Source organism: Centrocercus urophasianus, unplaced genomic scaffold (genome assembly GCF_019232065.1).
Source record: "Centrocercus urophasianus isolate 14NV4802_14NV808 unplaced genomic scaffold, USGS_Curo_1.0 seq_10, whole genome shotgun sequence".
NCBI classification, from domain to species: domain Eukaryota; kingdom Metazoa; phylum Chordata; class Aves; order Galliformes; family Phasianidae; genus Centrocercus; species Centrocercus urophasianus.
The window spans coordinates 71129759-71139593 of record NW_024884142.1 but is presented as its reverse complement, the minus strand read 5'-3'; the positions used below and the strand labels follow the sequence as shown (position 1 = coordinate 71139593).

Here is a 9835-nt window from a genome sequence, read left to right as displayed (position 1 = left end):
TATATATATATATATAAAGAAAGTTAATGATATATATATATATATATATATATATATATATATATTTATCATGTCTGTTCTTTCTGATTACTTTCTATTCTTAATCCTGAAAGATCTTCCTTCTTCACTCCAAAAAAATTGAATTTTCTTTGTTGAATAGCTAAAATGCTTGTTAAAATTGAGTAAATCTAGCTATCAAATACACATAGCCAAATTTGTATTGTGGCACAAGGCTATTATAAATTTTTTAATTCACTGAAGTCTGGATTCAGTAAAATATTTTGAGCAGATACGTAAGCCCTAGTATGCCTCTTTTTATTTGACAAAATCCTTGAATATCTAGTTAAATATCAACCTATTGTCTTAAATTGACCTAAAATTTATTTACCCTTCTTCACAATGCAAAGCTGAGACAGGTAATTCACTTCTTATAACTGTAAAGCTCATCTCTAAATATATAAAATTGATGCAAGCAAGACATAAGCTTGAAGCCTTTTATTTGTTGAAAAACACAGGTCATAAATTTGTGAATTCAGGCAAATACAAAAAATACTTTTGTCAATATAACAGCTGTTGCTGCTTAAATAGGAATGTTTTGTTCAGAAACAAATCAGCCTGATATATGGAAAAGCCTCCTAGCTAACAGAATAGACCATAAGATGCAATTAATATGAATGATCACATTTAAATTAACACAATTATTAATAAAATAAATCTTCAGAGATTTCTATGTACAATTCAAATTATTGAAGAAAAAAAGAAAATAACTCTGCTAGAAAAGCTACTGTTCAATAGAATTATCTGATCAGACAGTCCTACAAGGTGTTACAGAATCATAAATTAAATACTTGAACGAAGTTACAGATATAAGAAGTTTGATAGTCTTATAAAGTAGAGAATACTACAAAACCAAATGGTCTAGCAATTTGAAATTGTAGAAACTCACAACCAAGAAAAATCCATACTTCACTTAAATAACCAAGCCATACTGTGCTAAATTTTGTTATGGAAAGAATAGCTGTACTTCATAGAAACAATTTGGAATATTGATCTCTAGCAGGTAGATCACATCTCGCTCACTTTGATTGAAAAAAAAAAAAAAAAAAAAAAAAACGAACTAACAAACAGGGAGATGATACATTGCTTTCACGATTTGCAGAATCATTGACAAAATAAATTTTAATGTATCATGTAAGGATAGTTACTAATCAAAGAAATACCTTTCATTCTGAGGGAACAGGAAAACATCACTAGATTCTCCCAGTTAAATTCTCATAAATTGTTCATCTGCTGATTTTGTAAGTCATGTACAAGAACAGCTCATTTTTCTTACAATAAACTCTAAAGTGATGCAACTGTTTATAACCTCCCAGTTACACATCAGTATACCACTACACCAACACAAACCTTGAGTGTTTGCATGCATTCTCTTCAGTTTCAATTAGTTGGCCCTGATGTTCGAAAGTAAGGCTGAAATCTTAATTCATCCTCTTTTGAGTGTTTACATGTCAATCTTAAAACTCACAGCAATGTATTTCTCAAAACATGAATAAATACATTTCCCAAAAACCCTGCCTCATTTCAGGTCCTAGATGTAATCATCTCCTGGGAAATGTTTTCTGCCTCTGATGATGTGAAATGAATGTAAATAGAACTCAAGGTATACTGCAAAGTATGTTAAGTCACATATAAAGAGTTCACTGACCCAGAAACTTTGGTGTTCAATTCATGGGTGAACTATGAGTTCACGGACACTAAAGACCATAGAAGGGAGAAAATGTCACCAGGAGAAAGTGAACCACTCACTATTGGATATCTTAATTTATCCGTAAAGACTTTGTATCCTTAGAATAATTTTTGAACTCTCAAAAAGAAAGTAACTACACCTGGTTTTCCAACAGATTGAGGTACAAAGCTTTATCATAAAACAATGTAAATGTCTCCAAAATCTGAAGATTCACTTTCCGGTCTTGAAAAGACATCATTAAATTTCTGATTTGACATGTTTAATGTCATTTTACATGAACTTAGAAGCCTTTCTTCTTGTCCTTGCTTAATTGTAGATTTCATCCTTTCTACCTTAATTGTAGACTGAGAGTCATGTTCTTGTCTAATGTACAAACATGGAAATAAATACCCAAGGGCAGAATTTGTAATAATATCAATTTAATTAAAATATCCAATTAGCACACACTTTTGGTAGAAGACTTTTATAGATTCTGACATGGAAAGATATATTAAAATTTTGCTGCAAAAATTAAAAGCATCACTATCAGCTCTTCTCCAATTTGCAGAAATGAGATTTCAGCATTGAATCCAGGGAAAGGTAGATAAGTTGTAGAAGAACCTTCAACAAAAACTTATTTCACAACAGTCATTCCTGATTTAGTCAGTATAGACTCTTGGCATATAATTACGTATCTCTTTTTACAGACTTTGAGTTACAGAGAAGCAACGCACCACAAACAAACTGAAAGTTCAGCCTTAATAAACTGCAATTTTGTTTAGAATTAACAGCTCTTACAAATTGTACTGTCTCTGTTAATATATCAAGATATCATAAATCTGCTATATTTCCTAACAAATATGGAAAATATCACCACTACTAGCACGCATTTTGACTGAGAAAGCAGAATACCCATAACAGCAGGTGTACTTCACTCTTAATGTAAGTAGGTGCTTGAAGTTCAGCAAAGCTGATGGGCTTAAGCATTCAAAACTAAACAGCACTGCTTACAAACTTGCTTCTTAGAAACTTGAGGCAGGACAAAGAGTAGCAGGAATACGTACCTAGACCAGATGGAACTTCAAATATTCACAAAGTGGTGTGGATGTCCATTTTAAACAAGACATTGTAGTGTCTAGGAAGTCACTGGATCTGACAGAAGTTCAGCTGCTACGGAAAATAAATCTTAGAGTGATTAAATACATCTGTTGGTGGCTGGTTTTATTGGAAGTGTCTGCCTTGAAATCAATAAAAGTTATTTCACTACAATCTGTATTCAATGTAACCAGGTTATTCAGATTTGTTTATGCAAAATGCTCTTGAGATTTTCCTGGCCATAACATGACTTAACAAAAATAACCTGTTCCATCAAATACTAACTAATAAGTAATTAACATTTGAAAGAGACGCTCCGGGGGGGGGCGGGGGACCAAAAAAAAAAAAAAAGAAACAACAGCACAACAGTTTTAAAGAGAGACTATCAGAACCTTTACATGTATTGTTATATGATGATACTTTTTCATGTTATGATAACAGGTAGATTATGACCTTGATGCATGCAGAAAGTCATTTAGGTGTTCAGGACAAACTGACAAAGAAAGAAGCAGACTTCCTTCAAGCATACAAGTAATGGTTTGCTATATAGAATTATCACCTCATAAACACTGAAGTACGATTGTTTCTTGTGCCATGTTGTTCTACTCCTTAAAGCAAAATTAATTACAAAGATTTGTTTCAATATAGGTTCCACCATAGTGAGCTAATTGTAAATAGTATCATAAAAAGTATAGCTGTATATAGAGAATAAGTGTTCATAAAGAAAACCTGATGTTATAGCATCCCTCACTTAGGTCAAATGATACATACACTTCTGATACGTAATTCTAAGATCACCCAGATTATGTTTTCAGTGTCAGAATAAGCGTAATCCTTATCCAATAGTTTGTATTAAAATTGTCATAAGACGTATAGACTTGGGACCTAAGGTATTAGCATAATAAGCGGAGATAATATAGTTTGCCATTTGCGTGCAAACAGTCTTAGGCTGTAAGATGAGAAAATTCAGCAATCCCTTCTGAGCATTAAGAATAATTCACATTTTAACTGCTAAATTAAAAAAATAAGTCAACTTACTTCACAGTGGGTTTCAAAGCACATAATGCACAAGGACTGATTAGAGAACAGACAGGACATGCACATCCTACATGAAATGTTTGTGGTCGTCTTGCAGCACAGAGACATCTCAAAGACAGCAATACATTTCTCAGTGCATATCCTTCTCTGAAGAACATTATAGGATAAATTACTACATACGTGTACCTTTTGCTTGGATTTCTGGGAAAACTGATTTTTCTCTTTATTGCTTACTGATAAAAATCTATACATAATTTGCTTTCACTAATTCCCTTCGTATTCCTATCTGGTATATCTAGAGCTGCTCATCTAGGGAAGCAAGAAACAAGAATGTCAGTAAATAACCTGAGATCCTTTAGGCCAAATCTTGAGACTTCTAAGAAACCTTTTTTCTTCAAATTTCATCTTGACAATACCCAGTAATACTCCTTGCAATCCTCCCCTAATAAGGGTGTCTAAAAAGTTTTGTACTTTACAAAGAAAACTGCCTTTCATTTAGACAGCTTTCCAGGTGTGCCCATTACTCAGGAAGCCAAGTCATATTTTCAAGAAATCTGTCTCTAAATGCCTTTAGTCATGTCTGAAATGAAGATTTAGGTTTATAACTCACTTAGGCATTTAAAAAAAAAAAAAAATTATCTGTCGTCCATCTGAAACTAATTTACCTTCTGCTTTCAAATTCCATAGGAATTCATTCCAAGATGTCATCACTCTGTTGTTAGTTTTAAAATAGCTCCATGTGCAACTTTTCTGAGCGCTTTAAAAGTTTCCTTCCAGTTTTGAAATAAGTGATTTGTCAGTTCTTCTTTATACAGCCTCTTCCTTTTCATGGAGAAAACTTCAACAGGAAGAACAAAAGAGATTTAGGTTTTTTTTTGTTTTGTTTTGTTTTTAATCACATATACTTACATTCTAAGAAATATTTCATGTTGTGTGGTTCAGATGCTTCTATTTTCCAGTTACTGTGGTTTGAGAAGTGCAGTTCTTCTTCAGGATAAGAGAAAGGGATAAAGGGCCATGAACCTCCTTCCTGTGTGTTCCCCAAAAATTAGTGCGAAGTCTGACAGTGCCAGCAGAAGTGATGGCATCATTAGTCCTCTCACACTTTGAGAGAGAAATCTGTGCAAAGTAATTGATATAGATGCTGAATTTAGTTTGTCAGTAAGAATTGGGAGAGAGCAACATGCTGCAGTCCATTCACTATGAGATTCATTTTCTGAAACATGTTGGCACCTCAGAAGGAGCAAGTAGAGGGGAGAAAGAAGAAAGAGCAAGCAGAACATAAGTGATGTACTGGAGGTGCAGCACTCATACCTAGCATAGATCTGGTTTGGTCCATTAAAAGTCATTAATGATGCTCTGAGCTTTGTTTTTCAACAACCAGCTGTAGCAAATTGGCCCATTCTCAGTCTTATCCAAATTATCCCCCCTGTTACTGAGGAAAAAAGGGCTCTTCAAGGTCTTTGCCTTGATTTACAAGTGCAAAATAATGGTTCAAAGGTCCCCACTTTACGGTTTACCACAAAAACCTAATACCTTATGAACTATCTCCATCTTTCTCAAAATGTGCTAAGGCCATTGAGAACCAGACTTATGTCCATGCTCTAAAGCCAGATGGGATTAAATAATATGACTTAGTTCCTAAAGACCTACCAAGTAAATAAGAGAGCTGCAGTCTAAAGTTTACCTGAAGTTTTTCTCCAGTAGATAATAGTTCTTGCACGAATATCATGACCATGAAGATCACTGTTATTCAAAGCATTTTGAAACATAAACACACCAATAGATAAATTGCATGCAGTTTTCATGTTCTAGAATAGTTTTACTGCTCTTCAGCTTCATAGTCTTAGTGACACTTCGCTGCAGTTGCAAGTCACTCTGACAATTCCCAATTAATGGCCCTAACCTTAGCCTCGAGTACAAGGCTCCATTTCTTTTAAAGGAGCAAAAATAAAGGATCTCCACATACATCATAGAGATACTACAAATCACTGTGACTTTATGTTTTCACCCTTATCATCCAGTACACAGATGCTTTTCTACTTTTCATCTCTATCTTATCTCAAAAAGCACCTGAGGACATGCTGAAGAGCTGCCTGTCTGCTAGAAGCATTTTCATGGTTTGTAGAAGAAAGACTGAATGCAAAGTTTTGGGGATGAGCGGAGAAAATAATTTAAACACTGAATACTTATTCAAACCTAAACAACTATCTCCTTCTCATAAAGCATCTCTCCGAGAGCACAAAACATGAAATTCCACCCTTATATTTTTAGACAAATAATTATGGGTAAATAGGACAATATAGCAATTTCATCTAACATCTCACTCTGTGTTCCACAAATAACTTTAATTATCACTAAACTGCTCTGTAGTTGCATTGCAAACATATAATAACTTTTGCAATTAAAACTACCACATTATTATAATTTAGACTCCACATTCCTACAGATACATAAATTAATCCCATATTTTTGGGGGATTAAGCGATAACACTTTGTGGTCAAATTTGAAAGTAGAAAGCTTAGAAATAGATGTTACAGGGAAAAAGACACTGGCCCCTGATTAGTCCACTTTAAAATTTATCTTAATTAACTGAACACAAAACTAGAAGATCTAATAAACAAGTTCATGGACAGCTTTAAACTGGGGGGAGCATTTAACTCCCGTGAGGGTAGAGAGGCCCATGGATGGTTCAAGCAAGGCGTTAGGAGAAGATTCTTCATCAGAGGATGCTAAAGCCCCTAAACAGATTTCCCACAGCAACAATAACAGCTCCAAGTTGCTGGAGATCAAGAAGCATTTGCACAATGCTTTTGTACATCAGATTTTAATTTTGGGTCATCCTGTGCAGAGCCAGAAGTTGGAATCTGTAACGCAATGGTAAGCACAACAAGGACAGCAAAACAGCAAGATCCCATGCCACAGTGAGGGAAGATTCACTCAAACCAACAGCAGTAGGTACAGAAATAAAGAAAATAAGCTGCTTACCTTCAGAAGACCTCAGGCATGCAAAGATCTCCAGAAAAATATCCTCCCCTTCCACTGCCAACCCTTAAATGAGGTCTGGGAAGGGGTGGAGCCAGGATCCACCCCTTCCATCACTCAGATGCATTGCATGCACCTGAGATCCCTTGAGTTGGCCCTGCCTTCTCACCAGGTGCTCGATTACTGCTTCAAGCCCTAGCTTAGTATTTCCACTATGGATTCCGTGATCCTTGTGGCTCCCTTCCAACTTAGGATATTCTGTGATTTCATGATTCTATGATTCTGTGACACAGAAATGTGAATATCTTTAACAAAAATGACAAGCCTTTTCTCATCAGTTGAAAACTTATGTGCTGTACAGATATTGCCGCTGCCAGAATCACAATGAAAAATGAGTAAAATATTAAGCTGCCTGTGGGCTGCACCATGCGTGTTGTGGTATCCTTGCACCTTGGTGACATCTCACCCCACCAGTGACAACAGACCTTTCCCTCTCTGACAAATGCTATTTACAAGCAGAGTATGGACTGACTTGTTCCTGTATTTCAGAGAGCACCTTTGCTTTTTTCAGATGTCAGCATAGGAAGGAAGGATTGAAGGCCAAGGATGTGCCTTGAAGAAGAAAGGATTCTGCTGCCTCAGCTGATCTACAGGGCTGTTGGGTGCTAAATGCCACAAACAGGCTGGATTCCTTCAACACAGATTCCTGCATAACATCAGGCAGCTCTTGTATGTCTATTTCCAGTGACTGTTCCAAATCATTGACTCTTTAAAACTTTCTCTGTTTCCAAATGACTTTAATTATTCTAATTTCACTTCCTTTCAGCATTTTCTGTGAAGTTTTCTTCTATATCTTCATATCCTTTCTTCTACATAAGCACATCCCTATTTGCTTTTCTGCATCTCTTTTCTTGCCTCTTTCTCTTGTTTCCTCTTTGACGTCTTTCCCACTTTCCTGTTTTCTGTCCTATTACATTTGAAGACATGGAACTTTGGATAGCTTATTTGAGTGGCCACTTTCTAGAGGAAAGAAGATAAAATAAGATGCATAACTAAACAGCAGTGACCTCGTTCAGACTATGAAATCCCATAATACTGGAATTACTTTCTCTTTTGACACCAAGAGCCAAAGAACCAAATCATTTCAAGAACTACCTTCCCACATAAGTGATGCATGTCTACATTCATCTCTTTTGTGAGAGTCATGTTAGAAAGTGATTGTTTGGTTAACATTAAAATAATGCATGAAACATTTGATGTGCTTATACATTTAACAGTTTATGGTAGTAATACAAGACATTGGTAATAAAATAGCATGCCACTTTGATGGAAATAATAATACATACTGCAACAGAGAGCAGTCCATAGAGAAGCTACATTTCATCATTAGCTGTTAAGATCATTCCTGCCCTGGCTGGCAACACAGTGACTATTCTTTTCACATGCTGTCAGTAATGTTTTACATGACCTAAGCTTTGTACACAACCATCCAAATTTGTCTACACCAAAAGCATCAGACTGCAAATCAGAGGCTTGTGTATGAACCTCCCCATCGTCCTCATAGCAGCTCACATCAACATGCATGAAAGGGCAAAGGGGATGGTTGCAGCCCTGGTTAGCCAGTGGTTGCCAGAAACACCAGAGGCAGGTTGAGACTGGTGTCCCAGCTGTCCCTGTCCCAGACTTCGGGGTCTGCAGCTTTGAAACATGTCTACATCTGAGTAGAAGGTGCTCTACACCTCTCCCACAGTCAGGATCACTGAGTTTAGGTCCACATCTGCCCTAAACTGCACAAAATTCTGAGGACATTAACTGCGATTACATACACACAAAAGCAAGGTCATAAAAACATAGTTTACATTTAAACATCTCTCAACTTCTTTGGCAACTGAAGAAGCTGTCCTGGAAGAAGACATCAAACAGTCCCTACAGGCCACAGCTGCAGGACAGCCAGGTTGCTGCACTAAGGACAGGAGGATTGCAGGGGTTGAAATAGTTTCAACAAATCTGAAAAAAAGTCAAGGGAACCTTTGCTGTTGCAGAGAAAGTAACTATTGTAATAATAGTAGCTTAAAAAGGAAGCCTAAATGAATTCCAAGAACAGCTTTGTGGTAACCTATAGAAAAAAAAATCATACTGTGAAAAAACTGATGGAGAAACCTTCAAATAAAAATGTTTGAGCTGGGAACTGACATAAATAGCTTGCTCTTAATTCTTTTGCTTTCCTTTTTGCTTGTTTATTTGCTTGTTTGCTGAGTGAACAACCAGCTCTTAAGATCCACCAATGAAAATTTTCCCAACCCATCTTAGAAATCACACAATAAACAAACAGTAGAGTGGTTGTAAATGGCTCAGTGTGTGGATGGAGATCAGTGACAAGTGGTGACCCCCATGGGTCAGTGCTGGGACCAATACTCTTTAATATCTTCATCAATGACATTGACAGTGGGGTTGAGTGCACTTTCAGTGAGTTTGCTGATGACACCAAGCTGTGGGGTGCAGTGAACACACCAGAGGAACAGTATGCCATCCAGAGGGACCTAGACAGGCTGACCAGTGGGATTAGATGAACTTCATGAAGTTCAACAAATCGAAATGCAAGATCTTACATCTGAATTGAGGCAACCCTCATTACCAATACAAACTGGGGGATGAAAGGATTGAGCACAGCCCTGCCAGAAAAAGACTTGGGTGTGCTGGTGGATGGTAAGCCAGACATGAGCCAGCAGTGTGCCCTGGCAGCCCAGAAAGTCAACTGTATCCTGGGCTGGATCAATAGAAGCATGGGCAGCAGGTTGAGGGAGATGATGCTGCCCCTCTGCTCAGTGCTCATGAGGCCTCACTCTGCATCCAGATGTGGAGTCCTCAGTACAGGGGAGACATAGACTTGCTGGAAAGTGTCCAGAGGAGAGCCAAAAAAGTTATCCATGGAATGGAACACTTCTCCTACAACTTGAGAGAGCTGGGGCTGTTCAGCCTGGAGAAGAGAA

The 9835-nt window shown here is 36.9% G+C and overlaps 1 long non-coding RNA gene across 3 annotated transcripts in view; it reads left to right on the top strand.

Annotated features, from left to right (window-relative positions):
- LOC122163316 overlaps positions 1-9835 on the top strand; it is a 44053-nt gene that overhangs the window by 15160 nt on the left and 19058 nt on the right. For 2 of the 3 annotated variants that reach the window (XR_006169885.1, XR_006169880.1), the window contains one exon: positions 7417-9641. This is a non-coding gene — a long non-coding RNA (uncharacterized LOC122163316). Of the gene's footprint in view, positions 1-7416; positions 9642-9835 lie in introns of those variants that run through there. The other variant, XR_006169882.1, reaches the window with a different exon arrangement.